The 19,041-nt window shown below is 43.7% G+C and overlaps 2 long non-coding RNA genes across 2 annotated transcripts in view; one reads left to right on the top strand and one right to left on the bottom strand.

Moving 5' to 3' along the window:
• Positions 1–19,041, bottom strand: part of LOC140189110 (uncharacterized) — a 592,538-nt gene that overhangs the window by 9,898 nt on the left and 563,599 nt on the right. The window lies entirely within an intron of this gene.
• The window catches only part of LOC140189245 (uncharacterized), a 32,781-nt gene continuing 22,999 nt past the window's right edge, over positions 9,260–19,041 (top strand). The window contains exon 1 of the long non-coding RNA XR_011883479.1: positions 9,260–9,397. This is a non-coding gene — a long non-coding RNA (uncharacterized lncRNA). The remainder of the gene's footprint in view (positions 9,398–19,041) is intronic.

Genomic DNA, 19,041 nt, shown 5'->3' with positions numbered 1-19,041 from the left:
AAACCGTCAAATAACGACGTTCTTGATGTACAAACACGAGAAAATGTGCAGATGCTGCAAATACAAGGCAATACCCAGACAGTCCGCTGAGTTCTTCCAGCACTTTGTCTGTGATATTGCTGATATAACAGATTTTATGAGCATCTCAAATCTGACAAAGGTCAAAGGAAATTGTCTTGAGCCGGAGGACGGTGAGTCTGTGGAATTCTTTGCTGTCGACGGCGATGGAGCCCGAGTCACTTGGTATGCTTAACGCGGAGGGTGGTAGTTACTTGCTCAGTAAGGAAGTCAAAGACTGTGGAGAGAAGGCGTGAGAATGGAGTCGATGAGGATAATAATTCAGCCAAGATGGAGTGGGACAGACTGACTCTGCTGCCTTCTCTTACGGTCTTATGACCGTATCCCATCAGCGCCTGGGTTCAAGTGTACAGAGTTGTTCGCACTTCTGTTGTTTATGTTTCCTCAACGTCGTATTTATTGTTCTGTGTTTATCAGTCTGCATTTCACGGGTGGTGTAGAAAACTGCACAAAACACAGCGTGATATAATCATTTGCAGGTTGACTGTGTGGTTAAGAAGACATACGATTGTATTTAACTTCATCAACCGTGGGATTGAGTTCAGGAGCCGACAGGTAATGTTACAGCTATATAGGACCCTGATCAGACCCCACTTGGAGTACTGTGCTCAGTTCTGGTCACCTCACTACAGGAAGGATGTGGAAAGTATAGAAAGGGTGCAGAGGAGATTTACAGGGATGTTGCCTGGATTGCCGAGCGTGCTTTATGAGAATAAAAGCATAGAAACATAGAAAACCTACAGCACAATACAGGCCGTTCGGTCCACAAAGCTGTGCCGAACATGTCCCTACCTTAGAAATGACTAGGCTTACCTATAGCCCACTATTTTTCTAAGCTTCATGTACCTATCCAAAAGTCTCTTAAAAGACCCTGTCGTATCCGCCTCCACCACCTTTGGCGGCAGCCCATTGCACGCACTCACCAATCTCTGAGTAAAAACCTTATCGCTTCATCTCCTCTGTACCTACACCCCAGCACCTTAAACCTGTGTCCTCTTGTGGCAACCATTTCAGCCCTAGGAAAATACCTCTGACTATCCACATTATCAATGTCTCTCATCACCTTATCCACTTCTATCAGGTCACCTCTCATCCTCCGTCGCTCCAAGGTAAAAAGACCGAGTTCATTAAACCTATTCTCATAAGACATGATCCCCAAGACATGCTTTGAGGGTCCGATGGAGTCAGACCCCAAGATCCTTCTGATCCTCCACACTGCCAAGAGTCTTACCATTAATACTATATTCTTCCATCATATTTAACCTATCAAAATGAACCACCTCACACTTATAACTTAAAGATTGAGTGAACTCGACCTTTTCTCCTTGGAGCGACGGGGAATGAGAGGTGACCTGATAGAGGTGTATAAGATGATAAGAGGCATTGATCGTGTGGATAGTCAGAGGTTTTTTCCCAGGGTTGAAATGGCTCACACCGTTTTAAGGTGTTTGGAAGTAGGTACAGATGAGAAGTCAGGAGTAAGTTTTCTTTACGCAGAGTGTGGTAAGTGCGTGGAATTGGCTGCCGGCGACGGTGGTGGAGCCTGATGCATTAGGGTATTTTGATGGACTCTCGGATAGGTACATGGTGCTTAGAAAATAGAGGGCTATGGGTCACCCGAGGTAATTTCAAAAGTCAGTCCATGTTCGGCACAGCATTATGGGCCGAATGACCTGTATTGTGCTGCAGGCTTTCTGTGTTTCAATGTTTCTATATATAGAAAGTTAACAGAACTGTTAGAGCGGGCATCGGAAGCTGGAAATAGGAGGTAGTAATAGAGGACAAATAAATGGCGGACGAAATTATTAGGTATTATGCGTCCGTCTGTTATGTTGAGGATACAAGCAGTATGCCAGGAATTCGAGAGGGGTAAGGGATGTAAGTGAGTGTAGTTGCTATTATTAAGGAGAAGGTGTCTGGAAGCTGAAAGACCGCAAGGTCACCTGACCAGATGGACTGCACCGCGGGTTTCTGAAAGGAGATTACGAGATCATGGAAGAGTTAATAGTGATCTTTCAGGAATCACGGGCTTCTGAAATGGTTCAGAGAAATAGAAAATTGTTAATCTGATTTTGTTCTTCTCGACAGAAGGGAAGCAAAATACAGAACACTACAGGCCGGTTATCAGGGCTGTTCTGGTTGGGAAAATGCTGGAGTCCATGAGGTTTCTGGGTACGTGGAGACACCTGTTAAAATAGGCCGGCCAACATGGTTTCTTTCAGGAGAAATCTTGCCTGATTAATCTGCTGGAATTAATTCGGGTAATAACAGGCAAGATGGACAAAGGAGCATCAGTGGATGTTGTTTACTTGGATTTTAAAAGGTATTTGTCAAGGGCCGCAGATAAAGTTGCTAAACAATATTAGAGCCTACGGCATTACAGGAAAGATCCGAGCATCTGCCGCCAACATGGACTGGACTGCTTTCCTATTGAGCCGTACTTCTTCAGAATTGGACCCGACTCCCGATCTTGTGGCTCTGTGATAATGCAAAGGAATAGGATTATTCCAGAGAGTATCGGCCAACATTCATTAGGCTCTCCTGACCGGACAAACCTTATGACCCTCTGCCCCATCCCCTCGGTCGTTAAAGATATCTTTCCTGAGGCAGGCAGGAGAGCGGGTTTGTTTGAGTCTACCTTCCTTAGACGGCGATAGAAGCCACAGGAGGAAAGAGTCTACTTCGGGTTAATTCAGCTGCAGCTCAGCCGCTGTCCATTGATATTTATGCCGAAGAACTGCCCGGAAAGAAAGAGAAAGAACGCGGAAGAGACACGGTGGAAGAATGATTCCGGGAATGAGAGGGTTAACATATGAGCAGCGTTTATCCGCTCTTGGACTGTATTCCTTGGAGTTTAGAAGAATGAGGGGAGACCTCATAGAAACACTTCGAATGTTGAAAAGTATGGACAGAGTGGATGCGGCAAAGTTGTTTCCCATGATGGGGGAGTCTAGTACTAGAGGGCATGACATAAGGATTGAAGGGCGCCCATTCAGAACAGAAATGCGAAGTTTTTTTTATGTCAGAGGGTGGTGAATCCATGGAACTTGTTGCCACGGGCAGCAGTGGAGGCCAAGTCATTGGGCGTATTTAAGGCAGAGATTGATAGGTATCTGAGTAGCCAGGGCATCAAAGGTTGTGGTGAGAAAGCAGGGGAGTGGGACTAAATGGGCGAATGGATCAGCTCATGATAAAATGGCGGAGCAGACCCGATGGGCCGAATGGCGGACTTCTGCTCCTTTGTCTTATGCTCTTATGGTTTTATGAACAGAATGTGTGACAGCAGGGCCACTGAAACTAGGTTCAGTAAATAATGTGAAACACATTCATTGCTGATATGTCGGGAACGAGGTCTCCGAATGCGTCGGAGGACAGACAGCACAGAGATAATATCAGGAGGGGGCAGGGTTATAGCAAATACGAGATGAAAAGCAGAGAGAAAGGAGCGAAATAAATCAACAAAGAACAGTTAATAAAGGAAACACTTATAAAGGAAACCCTCTATTGGAGCTTAGAAAAATAGTGGGCAATGGGTAACCGTAGGTAATTATTAAGATAACGACATGTTCGGCACAGCTTTGTGGGCCGAAGGGCCTGTATTGTGCTGTGGGTTTTCTGTGTTTCTATGAAACGATGTGACGTCAGCAAAGAATTGACAAATGAAAATGAAGAGAAGAATGAGCAACGTCCACAACGGAGCAGCGCGTCACCACGTTCAGACAACAGCAGAGAGGCGCAGCGGCAGCGTGCTGGGCCCATGGGCGTCCATTCGGCCGATGGATTGACGATTGTTTCCATGGAGAGCTCTGGAGGTGACGGAGGTCATATCAAATTAACCCGGGCCTATCAGGATAGTAGAAAACTGTCCGGACGTGTGTAAACTTAGAGAGCATCACATGGAGAACGTTATGCGGATGTTTTTGGAAACTGGAACCCATGCCTGAGTGACTGGTGAGGCATTAGAGAATTGTCTGGGCGACCACCTGAATCATCAAGACGCTGAAGACAATAGCTAGTAAGCGAGTTCTTTTCTGGTGTGATTGGTAGTTGATTGTCAACACGGACATTGTGGGCCGAAAGGCTTGTTTTAGGGTCGCATGATTCTGTGAATCTATATTACATTTGTGTATCACAATAAAGAGTTTTATTTACTCTAGTAATGAGGGAGGGGGCTGAGAGAGATCCCATTGTGTATAAATAGACAGAGTGGGTGGTGAGCAGACTGACACCACTCAGTGTGAACACATCATCCGACATGTTTTGATGTGTCCTAGTTGGCTGTGGCAATCTGAGTTAGAGTGCGAGCAGGAAGCTGCACGGATCGGTTCACCGTGAAAATGCGAGGGACAGCACTTCAGTCCTTGATCCACTGGCCACCCCAAGGTGAATAATAATTTTACACTCACCCGTCGATTTAAGTAACTTCGGGAATTCGTACACGAGTTGTCAGGGTTGAACCACTCGGACGCTAGAAGTGTATGACTGTGGTTCGAGCTGTTTTCTGAATGTGGTCACTGTGATGCCTCACTCTGGTGCAGTTCCTGTTATGTCCGGTTGAGGTCGCCATCCTCCGACAGACCGGAGATACACAACACCCAGTGTTTCAATGAAGTGGGAGTGATTGATTCAGAATTCGATTCGCTACATATCGTTTCCCGCCTGTCGCATTAAAAAAGCAGAAATATAAATATATAAATGTGATTAAAAATGTTGATTCCAACAACACGGATTTGCGCTCGAATGAGAGCACTTCCCTTCGCTAATCCTTGAACACAACAGGTGACTGAATCGCTGGAGCAAACTGAGACACTGCTGTGGGAGGGACACGAGTGAAAGGCTCCAGTATTACAGCTGAGAAACATCAAGGAAATTCTGTTCACCCTCCTGTACTCTTAAATGTGCATGACATGAGCTATTAACTGCAATTCCTCGTTAGTATACTGGTTAGTATCCCCGCCTGTAACGCGGGAGACGGGGTTCAATTCCCCGACGGGGAGAGATGAATTTTACTACATTATTCAACGGGAATATTGAATTCAAAAGACAAATAAAAGCGGACAAAGAATTTGTGTTTGCGCTATCCAGTTTATTGGGCATTCAGAAGGATGGAATTGCTCGGTCTGCTGTGATCCTTCCGAGAAGAAAGTGGTGTTATTGTCAACCTCTTCCCTCAAGAATCCCCTGAGAATCTATATCTCAGCACCGTTCTTTGTTACTTGTTCGTTGTTACACTGAGTCCATCATTCCGGGCATATTAATCCGGGGCTTTTGTTGTCGACTATGAATTCCCGCATGGTCCCGCCACAGTAGTAAGGTAACTAACTAATATCAGTCCAGACGAAGGGTGCCGGTCGGAAACGTCGACTGTTTACTCTTTTCCATCGATTTGCTTGGTCTGCTGAGTTCCTTCAGCATTGTGTGTGTTGCTTGGATTTCCAGCATCTGCAGATTTCTCTTGTGTGTGACCAATATTAAGTGTCACCCTGGAAGACATCGATTGCATCCTCATCTTGTTTTGGTGTGCAAAATGGCTCCAGTCCCCTGCAGTGCAAAGGGAAACTCTGCTCTTCAAAGACCTTTCTTCCCTGGGTTGACTGCACACTATCTGTGAACTATCCTTGCCAAGGCGCTATATTAACCTGACTTGCCGTAACTTCCACACTCCCCACTTTCCTTTGCGTCCTGTAAAGGACCACATGAATTGTGGATGCAGCTGAATTGCACAGAAAAGTCGAGTCTCCCCAGTGATCCTGTCATCGTCTGTCTGCAGAGTGGGATTGCTGAACGATAGGAGGCAGCTGCCCTTCGGGTCCTCTCTCCACAGAGTGCTCTCAGTAAGAAACTGAAACAAGTTTCAACACCAGCAGGAATATAAACCCCCTTGGCCACTGTACACTGGAGTTGCACAAACTTCCTGGCAGAGAATGAGGCTAATCAGAAGGGTTCCAAAGGTGATGATAGAGTCGTATGTAACTCCTGCCCAAACTTCTTCACTTTAACAGCTTCTAACGGGATCTGCACGGATAAAATCGACGATGTTTTGCATTATTTCAGTCCAATAATGTACACAAGTTCCTCCCCTCTCGGTCAACAGGAAGTTTAATGCTGTTCAGATTTGAAAGGCCATGATGCAGCTTGCTGCCACTTTGTTAGAAATGTCTTTGATGACCAGACTTGTATCATGTAGCACTACAGCAGTGTTGTTAGCCGATCACTGCAACACTGGGGTCATACTGATGTTCTCACGATCCCGTCTGGTAGGTCCCTGGAACAGGAACATTACAATCCAATTACACTCATCAGTCTCCTTCGTCCTTCAATGCTGGTAGGTGTTAATATTTTCTGCTACAGACTCCAAATATCAATAAATATTTGACAGCTTTTGTTCAGGACAAAGGCTCAATTTAAAGGCAAAGGGGATACCCCTGGCAAACAGCAGTAGGCCTGCCATCCAATACTGTAAGTGCCATTAACAGAGGTTACAGGATCACTGGTGACATGGACATTGCACGCAGTGTTACCTAAATCTGTTCCCATTACCCGGTAGTTGCAGTAACAGACTTCACCCTCATCCTCATGAAGCAGCTTCAGAGCTGAGGATTTATGCAGTCCATGATGAGAAGTTTATTGCCATCGTTCAAAGCAGTTCCATTGGCAAGTGTGATTTCTCTGGGCAGTGCGGTCCAGTGCTCCCTTCACAGCTCTAATCTTCTTATCACAGTGGTAGACAGATTCAAACATAGTACAATTGCGGGGTAGAGATTGCACTGTTAACCCACCTTCCGAATGTCTGGGCCCCCTACAGCACACTCAACAACTCGACCGTTTAGCACCAACATGCATTCATAACTAAGGGTCATGTTGTTTTAGTGGAACAGGAGCTGTGCCGCCTCGTCTGTGACATGAGGTGCACAAACCACATACCCACTAACATTTCTCCCAGTATCGGATCAGGAGAAGAAGCTGTCAATGCCAAACCCTGACATGCGGACTTACATCGGGACTATTTTACAACGGGCAAAATTACAATTGTACAGATTCTACAGTACAGTTTGGGAAAGGATGATTTAAAGTAAGCTTCATAGTCTGTGGTGGTGATGGCGATAGAGGCTGAAACTGACTGTTATCAAAGTTGCCTTGACGCTGAGGGTATCTTTGCCAGAATACAAGTTAAAATAGCGTTCAAATTAATAAATGATTAATCAAATTAATTAATAAAATAACGGCCAACTGTCACAATACTTTTATACAACGGTCAATATTAATGAGACAATGGTAGAGCAGTCCAGGGAGTCTCCGGTCCTCACACAAATATTATCCATTCCCTTAACAGTTTGAATCATTTAATTTAATTTGGAATTATTGTAAACCACTCAGAATTTTACTTACCTCTTTTCATCTCAAACAAATAACGGTCTGCATGTTATTTAACCTGGGCTAATTTACTCATCATTTGCAATAACACTCATTACGATTGAATAAATCTGTGAACTTCTGACATGCCTTGCTTGTTGACTTTACAAATTCATTAACGTGCTCATCTGCTTTTTGTGCAATACTGTGTATCGTATGTCACTGTGAGAGTGAAGGAAACACTTCAATATAACACACCATTTTAGTTCGAAGTGCAGAAAAGTCTCCATATTGCTCATTCTCCCATCGTGCTAGTGAGAGGTTTACACCTGCCTCGTCGAGTACGCAGGAGACACGACTGGGGTGGGCTTTGTTGTAACCGTACCTGTGGGAGGCAGGGGTACAGCAGGTTCCTACTACTTCCTACTCAGACATTGGTACGGGTTGTGTCTTGTTACACACTGAGGTAGACCCGATTACATTTTCCTGTTCTTTCTGAGTCTTTTTTTCTCTAACTTCATTTCTGAGTCTTTTTTTCTCTAACTTCATTACTGTGAGAAGCAACCAATTAGTTTTGCATTTCACTCCAGGTGAACACCACAGGGCAGCTGAAAGTTTCCTCACACCTTTCTCCTTATATCTGTACTTCTGCAAGCGCTCCCCTCTTCCATTCCACCCACTGCTCAACACACTTCATTCTGTCTGCTCCATAATGTGTGAACACACAGGCCACCGGAGTTCTCTTAGATGTCCAGGACAGTGACTCTCACGTGACCATTCAGACACACAATCAGGGCACTCACTCATACTTCAGAATTCCCTTTCTTTCGTGCATCATGGGGTCAAATCCACCCCAAGGCATATGCATCATGACCAACGGGATTCCATACCGGAGCTGGCAAATCCCACAAAGGGTAGTGGATTCGGCCCGGTATATCACGGGTGAAACCCTCACAACCACTGAGCACATCTACATGAAACATTACCGTAGGAAAGCAGCGTCCATCGTCAAAGATCCTCACCACCCAGGCAATGCTCTTTTCTCACTGCTGCCATCAGGTAGAAGGTACAGGTACCTCAGGACTCGCATCACCTGGTTCAAGAACAGTTATTACCCCTCAACCATCAGTGTCTTGAACAAAAGTGGATAGCTACACTCATGTCAGGACTGTTATATCGTTATTTCATGCTTGCTATTTATTGCTATTTATTTTTCTGCATTTACACAATTTGTTTACAGTTTATAGTTCCTCATATTTACAGTTCACAGTTACTGTTCTATAGATTTGCTAAGAATGCCCGCTGAAAAAGAATCTCTGGGTATCTGTGGTGACACGTATGTACTGTGAGAGTAAATTTTAATTTGAACTTTGAACTATATGGTAACATATGTGCAGTGTGATAGCTTACTTTGGATTTACATTTTGGCTTTGACAATATTTTTCCGTGACACTTTTTTTCAGTCATCTAGTTCCAACATCTTTCATCACAAATTATAAAAGATTATCCACACAAAAATATACAGAATACAAATATAACATATTTATAAGGTCGAAGAGCCAAGTTATAATATGAATATTACTGTGTATAACACACTCAATTCCAGGGAATGGGGGAGTGGGTCATCGTCCCTGGAAATCTCCCGCTCTCCCCATTCTGTTTACAATGGTCGCAAGTTTTTCAGCCGCTCTGCTGATTGACAGCTCCCTCTGCCCCGCCTCCCCGGCCGCAGACTCACTGTCACGTGATACCATGAGATTCTGCCCTTTGGCGCGCTGACGTCATAAAGCCCCGCCTTCAGCGACGTCGTTTCCTGGGGAACGGTCCAGTGCGGGAAGTCAGAGATGGTGGAGCCGGTCTCTACTTGTTGGGGTTTCGGCTCCGCTGTGGGATCCGCCTCTCCTCTTCCTGCCCGCGGAACAGTGAGTGTCTGTCAGCGCCTCACTGCACCGGCTCTCTGCCTCAGGTACAATATTTAAAACATATTTCCACAGTCACATGGATGGGAAAGTTTGAGAGGGATACGGGCCTAATGCAGGCAGACGGGCCGAGTTCAGGTCGACAGCTTGGTCGGCGGGGATGAGTTGTACCGAAGGGACTGTTTCATTTCTGTATAAACCAGTGACTCTGTTTTGGGAGGTTAAATCATAGCGGGATGTACACAGGTTCCTGGTACAGATTTAGAATACCAGCTCTTCTCTGTATGAAATATTTACCCTTCAGATCCCCTTTGAATCTGTCTTTAAACAGTTTTGTCCTACTCTAATGAGAGGCAGTTCTTTGGCTGACAAGGCAAGTAGAACACACAACCCTGTCTACCTGTGATGCCACATACAGGGAACTGTGTAACAATATTAGAGGCACATGCACAGGGGCTTCAGTGAGCAAGGCCCAGAGGGATATGAAACTAATGCAGGAAAGTGGGATTAGTTTTGCTGTGCATGATGGGGAACATAAATGTGATGGGCCCGAGGGTCTGTTTCTATCCTGTACAAACCTGACCACAGCAGTCCTCCACTGCATTGGGGTTTGTCACCTTCATTCTCAGCTGTGAGCTTGTTCCACTGAACCCCTTATCCTCTGAGAAGACATTTGCACTGTGACCAAGCTGTCAGACATATCTCCTAATATCACCCACAGTACTTCACCAAATTCCCATATAAAAGTATTATTACTGGTGCACAGGGAATGGAAGCATTTTGGTTGCCTTTTAAGGGGTTGGTTCAGTATTTCACCATTAATACTTATGTACAACAACAATCCCATCATACTGGGTACTGAATGTTTTGGATAAGTCCGCCCTGAAGTTCTGTGTTCCAGGTTCCCACTGCAAGATTCAAGATTCAAAAAACTTTATTGTCATTCTAACTGTACATCAGCTCTGCAGGGCAGAATGAAACAGCTTTTCTTAGGAGCAGTGCAATCATAACATAACAAACGCAACACTAAATAATAAACATAACAATAAATAGTAAAACTCAACAGTCACATGTCAGTTAAAACCAGTTATAAGTGTCCAGTGCAAGTTAAAAGTGTCCAAAGCAGAGTCACGTAGAGCAGCTATTTAGCAGTCTGACTGCCTGTGGGAGGAAGCTGTTTAGTAGCCTGGAGGTTTTAGTTTTGATGCTCCTGTAACGTTTGCCTGATGGCAGAAGAACAAACAGTTCATGGAGAGGGTGTGAGGGGTCTTTAATGATGTACCGTGTCTTCTGGAGGCACTGACTCTGAAAGAGGTCTTGGACAGAAGGTAGGGAGACCCCAATAACATTCTCTGCTCCCCTAACAACCCTCTGCAAGGCTTATTTGTCGACAGCACTGCAGCTGGAGTACCAGATTGTGATGCAAAAGGTCAGCACACTCTCAACCACGCCTCTGTAGAATGTAGTTAAGATGTTACTGGGGAGTGATGATTGTTTAAGCTTCCTCAGAAAGTGCAATCTCTGCTGGGCCCGTTTCCCAATCCCAGTGGTGTTCCTGGACCAGGTGAGATTGTTTGTGATCTGCACCCCAAGGAACTTGATGTTTTCCACTCACGCCACTGTGGAGCCGCTGATGCTGAGGGGTGTGTGCTCAGGCTGAGACCATCTGAAATCGACAATCATCTCCTTGGTTTTGGTGACATTAAGCATCAAGTTGTTATCCCTGCCCCAGCTTTCTAGGTGTTTGACCTCCTCCCTGTACATTGTTTCAGCCCCACCACTGTGGTATCATCTGCAAATTTAATGATCAGGCTCTCTTTGAATCTGGCTACACAGTTATGTGTTAGCAGTGTAAACAGCAATGGGCTAAGCACACAGCCTTGTGGGGATCCAGTGCTCAACATGATGGAGTCAGAGATGTTCCTGCCAACACCGACTGACTGTGGTCTCTCTGTCAAGAAAGCCTGAATCCAGCGAGACATGGCAGTGCTAAGGCCAAGCAGCGACAGTTTCTCCACTAGTCTCTGCGGGATGATGGTATTGAATGCTGAACTGAAATCAATGTACAGGATTCTGGCGTAAGTGTCTTTGTTGTCCAAGTGAGAGAGAACTGTGTGCAGTGTGGTGGATATTGCGTCCTCTGTAGAGCGATTTGGGCAATAAGCAAACTATAGAGGATCCAGCGATGAGGGGAGGCTGGCTGTGATATGAGGCTTGACAAGCCGTTCAAAACATTTCATCACTATGGGGGTCAGGGCAACGGGACGGTAATCATTCAGACAGGCTACAACTGATTTCTTTCCTTCAGTAATGAACGCACTTCTGTTGTCATCCATGGCTTTTCATAACCACGTGCGGTGAAGGTTTTCATCACAGTGACATCCTCCGTGTATTTGGCTATGTAGCTGATTACTGCCTCTGCATACTCCTCAATGTCTGTGTGGTCATCACAGGAGGCTGCTGTTTTGAATATGTCCGAGTCTGTGTGCAAAAAACAGTCTTGTAGTGCTGAGGCTGCTCCTTTTGGCCAGACCCTTATGTCTCTTTTCTCTGCTCTCACACGTTTAAGCAGTGGTTTATATGCTGGTGTTAACATGACAGATATGTGGTCAGAGTGGCCAAGATGGGAGCGGGGGGCTGCTTTGTATGCCTGTGGTGTGTTGTGTCCCCTGGTTTTGAAATCCACATATTGCCGGAATTTGGGGAACAGTCTTTAAGCTGGTCTGGTTAAAGTCCCCAGCAATCACCGCAAAACTGTCAGGATGTGTAGTCAGTAACTCACTGGTGGCTTCATGTAGGCCTCCCAGTGCTTCGTTAGCATTCGCCTCAGCATTGGCACTGGGAGCTACGTAAGCAGCTGCCACTAGCATGATGGTGAATTCCCTCGGCAGATAGAACGGCCGGCATTTCACAATGAGAAATTCAGCCAGTGGTGAGCAGTGTTTAGCAGCTCGTGTAGCGTTCGCACACCAGTCTTTGTTTATATAAATACACAGACCACCTCCTCGGCTCTTACCGGAGCTAGCTGCCTCTCTGTCCGCACGAAATAATGTCATTCCCTCTAGCTGTATCGCCGCGTCCGGTATGTTGTCATGGAGCCAGGATTCCGTTAAGACATACACACACCAGTCTTTAAATTCCTTGCGTGTTTCTCTCAGCAGACGCAGCTCGTCCAGCTTGTTGTCGATGCAGCGGACACTTGAGAGCAGGAGGGACGGTACCGCTGGCCCGGTGGGGTTAGCTTTTAGCCTAGCACGGATGCCAGCCCACTTACCCCTCCTGTGTCTTCTCTCACAGCGCTTTCGCTTCCTCCTCCCTCGGGAAGCAGCCGGCTTGGTAGCGGATAGTAGTCCGTAGCGGCGTAAACTGTCCATGTCACACCAGAACTGGTCGGTTTTTCCGACATAGTATGCCCTGATCTTAACGAGCATATTTCGACAGTATGTTATCCGTCTAAGACAAACAGAACAAACACTGTTCTGTTTAACGTGATACGTATGCTGAGAAAGCATTTGCTCTGGATTGAGTGAATCTCATACTTTTGTCCCCATGCCTGGTCAGGTTGGGTTAGATTTGGAGAATAAATATTTGTTTTCGTGTTCGGTAACTGTCCTTCGATTGGAGGAAAACAGTAGCTAGTGAACAGCTGATCGATGAAGAAGGACCTACTTGTCGCCGATAAACAAGAAGCTCTCAGACAGAGTTCCTGCGACGGTAAAGACCATTTAATTTTAATAAAGGTTTAGTATACCGGATAGGAAATCAGGAGGAATGGAGAGGGGTTAGCATCTATTGACATCAATGGACCTGAGGTTGAGAGGGTGTACAGCTTTAAGTTTCTCGGCATAAACAACACGGAGGATTTCACGTTGTCTGTACATACCGGTTGTGTGTTGAGAAGGGCACAACAGCGCCTCTTTCACCTCAGACGGTTGGTGAGGGCCCCCAAATATTAAGAACTTTCTATAGGGGCACATTTGAAAGCATCCTGACTAGCCGCATCACTGCTTGGTATGGGAACCAGATCCACAAAACATTCCAGCTGCTACCATCCAGTAAAAGCCAGCACCAACAGGCTCCAGGACAGCTTCTCTCACCAATAATCCTTCAAACCCTTTTTCCAAACCTGGCGTTGTAAATGTCCCGAATACTGGGAATTTCACATTTACAGATTCACAGGGCTGTCCTGAATAGCGGGAAGTTCACATCTACATCATATAACTTAGCTCAAGCTGACACAACTGTGTTTCTATGTTTTATTGACTATGTGTTGAACAGACTATTTATGATCATTTACTCTAAACTGTACAGTGCATATTTAGACGAAGAAGTAATGTAAATATTTATACTCATGTATATAAAGAATTTAAGTAATAAACGTCATTCAATTCAATAAAGATCTTAAATATGACATGCTGGTAAACCTCTGAAAAGTCAAAACAGATAGACACTGGAAAAGTGTCAATATGAACCTGATTATATTGCTAAAATTATGAAAAATCGGTCATACAAAGCAATTAGCAATGTCAGAGAAAAATAAGGAGGATATATTTTTAAGCAGGCTTAAAACGCTCATCAGAAGAGGCACGATCGGAAACAGAATTTACGGTGACTATTATGCCATTCAGCAGGTACAGTAAGAAGTACAAAACACACACACAGCAGCGAACTCCACTTACATACCAGGGATACCAATCAGTGCCAAAATAGGATAGTAAATACTCGCTATGTAGTAAACTGCTGCATAACCCATAGTGTGAAACAGCGATCAGGTCCAATGATCTAAATGCCGATATCTGCTGTTGATTTATTCGTAAGCTCTTATAAAGCAGACGAAAGCACACTCTGGCATTTAATCATACCAATTCATTAGTCATATCAGTGACAGTCCACTGAATAAACAGATCAGGTAAACTGTCTCATTATGCATAGAAAATTCCTCCTCTGAGAGATCAAAAAATAACAGTTATATTTAATATTGTCTGTCCTCCCTTTCAAATGAGAATGTTGTACATGGGTCTCTATGACAAAAAATGTTTTGTGTTTTTCAAAAGGAACAACTCTTTGAATCAATACTTTTAAAATGTGCAATATCATACTCAAATAATTATCATTTCTATCAGTCAGTCATTGCATTAATATTCATATTTTACGAAAGGCATTTAGCTTATCAGTTAACTTAGGCACACATTTCTCTGCAAGGCGACAACTCACATCTGTTTTTTTTGCCTTCACTTTTGTTTGCTGCCAAAATAGTACTCACATTAGATGAGAAATTACTGAGTTACTCATTAGAATAGTTATGCAACTGGAGGAACATCAGGAAATCCACAATGGTATGGGGGTCATCTATGAAGAAGATAAGTCGTCTGTTTCATGAAAGTATCTCTAACCTATGGACAGTAAATACTGAAACCAAATCCAGTACAGAATTGTACTGTTTAACCCGAAACACCTGATTTCAGTTCATCAATAGGATAAAAGTTCACCTTGCCACCCACAACTGACAGTTTGTGCCATTTTTGGAGGTGATTTATTTTCATACATTACTCAGTTTATTTCTATTCTATCTTTATTTTTCCAGGTTTTATAAGGTACAGAATCTACCAGAATGAATAAGTCTAAGGCCAAGTAACGGCTAAAATTTTATCCATAAATTTCTACGCTCGACACATTATTTTCGTTGCATGATTTGCAGTGGCATGCAAACGCTTCAGCACCGCCGGTCAAAATTTCTGTTACTGAGAATAGTTAAGTGAGTAGAAGATAATCTGATCTCCAAAAGTCAAAAAGTTAAAGATGAAACATCATTTTTCAACATTTTAAGCAAGTTTAGTGTATTATTTTTGTTTTGTACAATTTTAGAGTTATACGAAGGAAAGGAGAACCAACAAAATTTGGGCACCGGAAGAGATCTGAGCTCTCAGATAACTTTTACCAAGGTCTCAGACTTTTGCTTGTTAGGGCTATGGCTTGTTCACAGTCATCGTTAGGAAAGGCCAGATGGTTCAAATTTCAAAGCCTTATAAATACCCTGACTCCTCAAAGCTTATCGTAACAATTAGCAGCCATGGCCTCTTCTAAGCAGCTGTCTAGCACGCTAAAATTAAAATGAATTGTGCCCACAAACCAGGAGAAGGCTATAAGAAGATAGCAACGCGTTTTTAGGTAGCCGTTTCCTCAGTTCGTAATGCAATTAAGAAATGGCAGTTAACAGGAACAGCGGAGGACAAGTTGAGTTCTGGAAGACCAGGAAAACTTTCCAAGAGAACTGCTCATAGGATTGCTAGAAAGTCAAATCAAAGCCCTCGTTTGACTGTAAAAGACTTCCAGGAAGATTTAGCAGACTCTGGAGTGGTGGTGCACTGTCCTACTGTGCAGCGACACCTACAGAAATATGACCTTCATGAAAGAGTCATCAGAAGGAAACCTTTCCTGCGTCCTCACCACAAAATTCAGTGTCAGGAGTTTGCAAAGGAACGTCTAAAAAGTCTGATGCATGTTGGAAACAAGTCCTGTGGACTGATGAATTTAAAATAGAGCTTTTTGGCTGCAATGAGCAAAGGCATGTTTGGAGAAAAAAGGGTGCAGAACCTCATGAAAAGAACACCATTCCAATTGTTAAGCACGGGGATGGATCTATCATGCTTTGGGCTTGTGTTGCAGCCACTGACATGGGGAACATTTCACTGACAGAGGGAAGAATGAATTCAATTCAATACCAGCAAATTCTGGAAGCAAACATGACACTGTCTGTAAAACAGCTGAAGATGAAAAGAGGATGGCTTCTACAAAAGGATAATGATCCCAAACACACCTTAAAGTCCACAATGGACTACCTCAAGAGGCGCAAGCTGAAGGAACTGAAAGACTCTTAGCTGGCTGCAGAAAGCGTTTACAAACTGTGATTCTTGCCAAAGGGTGTGTTACTAAGTACTGACGATGCAGGGTGCCCAAACATTTTCTAGGGGCCCTTTTTACTTTCTTGCTATTTTAAAACAATAAAAGATGGAAATAAAAAAAAATAATCTTGCTTAAAATATTAAAGAAATGTGTCATCTTTAACTTTATGCCTTTTGGAAATCAGGTCATCTTTTAATCGCTTAGCTATTTACAGTAACAGGAATTTTGACCAGGAGTGCCCAAACCTTTGCGTGCCAATATATATATCATATTGTATTTAAGGCAAATACAATGAAAATTGCCAAAACAAAGCGGCTTGAAATGACAATACCTTCTACTTGCACTGTCCTTATACGTGGGAACGCTCATTACTTCTGTGCTTAAGCCAATCACACGTTCTGGAGCATGGGCAACCGATAGTACCTCTATCAAAGGATAACAACTTAACAGATAGGAACAAATTTAGGCCATTCAGCTATCGTATCTGCTCCACCATGCTGTTATAGCTGATTTATTATCCCCCACAAGCCCATTCTCGAGCCTTACCTTCTTAACCTAGGACGCCTTGACCAATGAAGAACTTAGAAGCTCCACATAGGATATTCTTAACGACATGGATCCACAGCGTCTGTAGATTCACTACACTCTGACGAACGAAATTCCTCTTCATCTCTTTTCAAAACGGATGCCCCACTTCTCTGAGATGTTGCACTCTAGTCCCTGACTCTCCCACGAAAGTAAACATCTTCCACACATCCAGCCCTTTCAATACGTGATAGATTTAATGAGATTTCCCTTCATTCTTCTAAACTTCAGAAGGTACTGGTCCTGAGCTATCAAACACTTCTCATATATTAACCATTTCATTCGTGGAATCATTTTTGTGAAGCACTTCTGGACAGTCTCCCCTGTCAGCACATCTTTTCGTAAATAGGGAACCCAAAACTAGTAACGATACTCCCTCCCACTTTCAAATCTCTCACTACCTCTTCTTTCAGTTAGTCCTGACAAAGGGTCTCGGCCCGAAACATCAACTGTACCTGTTCCTATAGATGCTGCCTGGTCTGCTGTGTTCACCAGTAATTTTTATGTGTGTTGCTTGAAATTCCAGCATCTGCAGATTCCCTCGTGTTTATGATACTCCATTCCGTCTTACCAATGCCTCATAAAAGCTCAACATCTGTGAAGAACATAAGGTATTTCATGAAAGTAGTTGTATCATACATGCAGATTAAATACTGAAAATTTATCCAGAATAGAATAACTGTTTAACCTGAAGCACCCGGATTTCCCAAAATAACATACCACTTCATCTTGCCATCCACTACTGGCAGTTTTGTGCTAGTTTTTGAAAGTGAATTATTTTCATACATTACATATTTTATTTCTATTCTGACTTCTTTTCAGAATTTACAAGACACAGGATGTACCATAATATTTATTAAGTGTAAAGCTAAGCAACGGCTAAAATTTCATCCATAAGTTTTTATGTAGCCACGTTATTTTTTCTTGTGTGATTTATAACATAATGAATTTAGGGCAAATGCAGTGAAAATCGCCAAAACAGAGCGACATGAAATGGCACTGCATTGCCTTTGTACGTGGGAAATCCCATTACTTATGTGCTTAAGCCCATCACGAGTTCTGGAGCATGGGATACCAAGAGTTCTTCCAACAGATGATAAAAAATTAAGACATAGGAACAGATTTAGGCCATTCAGCGGTTTGTGTCTGCTTAACCATGCAGTCGTAGCTGATCTGTTATCCCTCTCAAGCCCATTCTCAAGACTTGTCTCCGTAAACTTTTTTTTTACTCCTTGGCTAATGAATAACTTATGAAGCTCTACATAGAATAGACTCAATGACACGGGATCCACGCAACTGTGGCCAAGAATTCTACATATGCACTACTCTCTGGCTAACGAAATTCCTCCTGGTCGCTGTTCTATACGGATGCCGCACTATTCCAAGATCTTACCCTCTGGTCCGAAACTCACCCACTATAGGAAACATCTTCTCCATATCCATTCGATCTGAACCTTTCAATGCATCTTTCCCTTCATCCTTCTGAACTTCAGCAACTATAGGCCCAGAGCTATCGAATACCCCTCATATGTTAACCGTTTCATTCCCGGAATCATTCTTGTGACGCTCCTCTGGACATTCTCCCATATCAGCACATCTTTTCGTAATTAGGAAGGCCAAAACTAGTCACGATAGTACGTGCGGTCTGACCGATGCCTCATAAATCCTCAGCAGCACAACCCTGTTCTCATATTCTAATCATATTAAAATAAATGCTAACATTGCATTTAACATCATTACCAACAACTCAACTTGCACTAATCACTCATTCTGATTAGTAGTGCAGCAGGGGGTAGAGTTGGGAGTCTTGTTATTCATTATTGTAATAAATTGTTTGTACGCAGATGCACAACTTTGTCGGTGTGGATGACACGGTGATCCAGATGGTCTGTAACTACCCGATCACACCACCCCCTCAGACGGTTTGTTCCAAATTGTAGCCTTCCGCTGGGTGAAAAAGGAAAGTCTTCCTCAGGTCCCGCTTAAAACAGACACTCCTCTTCTTAAAACTCATGTTGTACATACCTAGGTCTGGAATCCGCAAAAAGGACCCTTCATCCCAATTGATCTATGCCTACCTAAGCTAGTCCCATTTGCCTACATGTGGCCCATATCCCTCTGAACCAGTCCTACCCATGAACATGTTGGAATGTCAGTTAATCCAGTATCTGAACCCACCGCTGCCTGTTTCTTTGGTAACTTT

The sequence above is a fragment of the Mobula birostris genome, chromosome 28 (genome assembly GCF_030028105.1).
Source record: "Mobula birostris isolate sMobBir1 chromosome 28, sMobBir1.hap1, whole genome shotgun sequence".
In the NCBI taxonomy this organism is placed as follows: Eukaryota; Metazoa; Chordata; class Chondrichthyes; order Myliobatiformes; family Myliobatidae; genus Mobula; species Mobula birostris.
The sequence above is the reverse complement of the archived record's forward strand: the minus strand, read 5'-3'. Positions and strand labels throughout refer to the sequence as shown.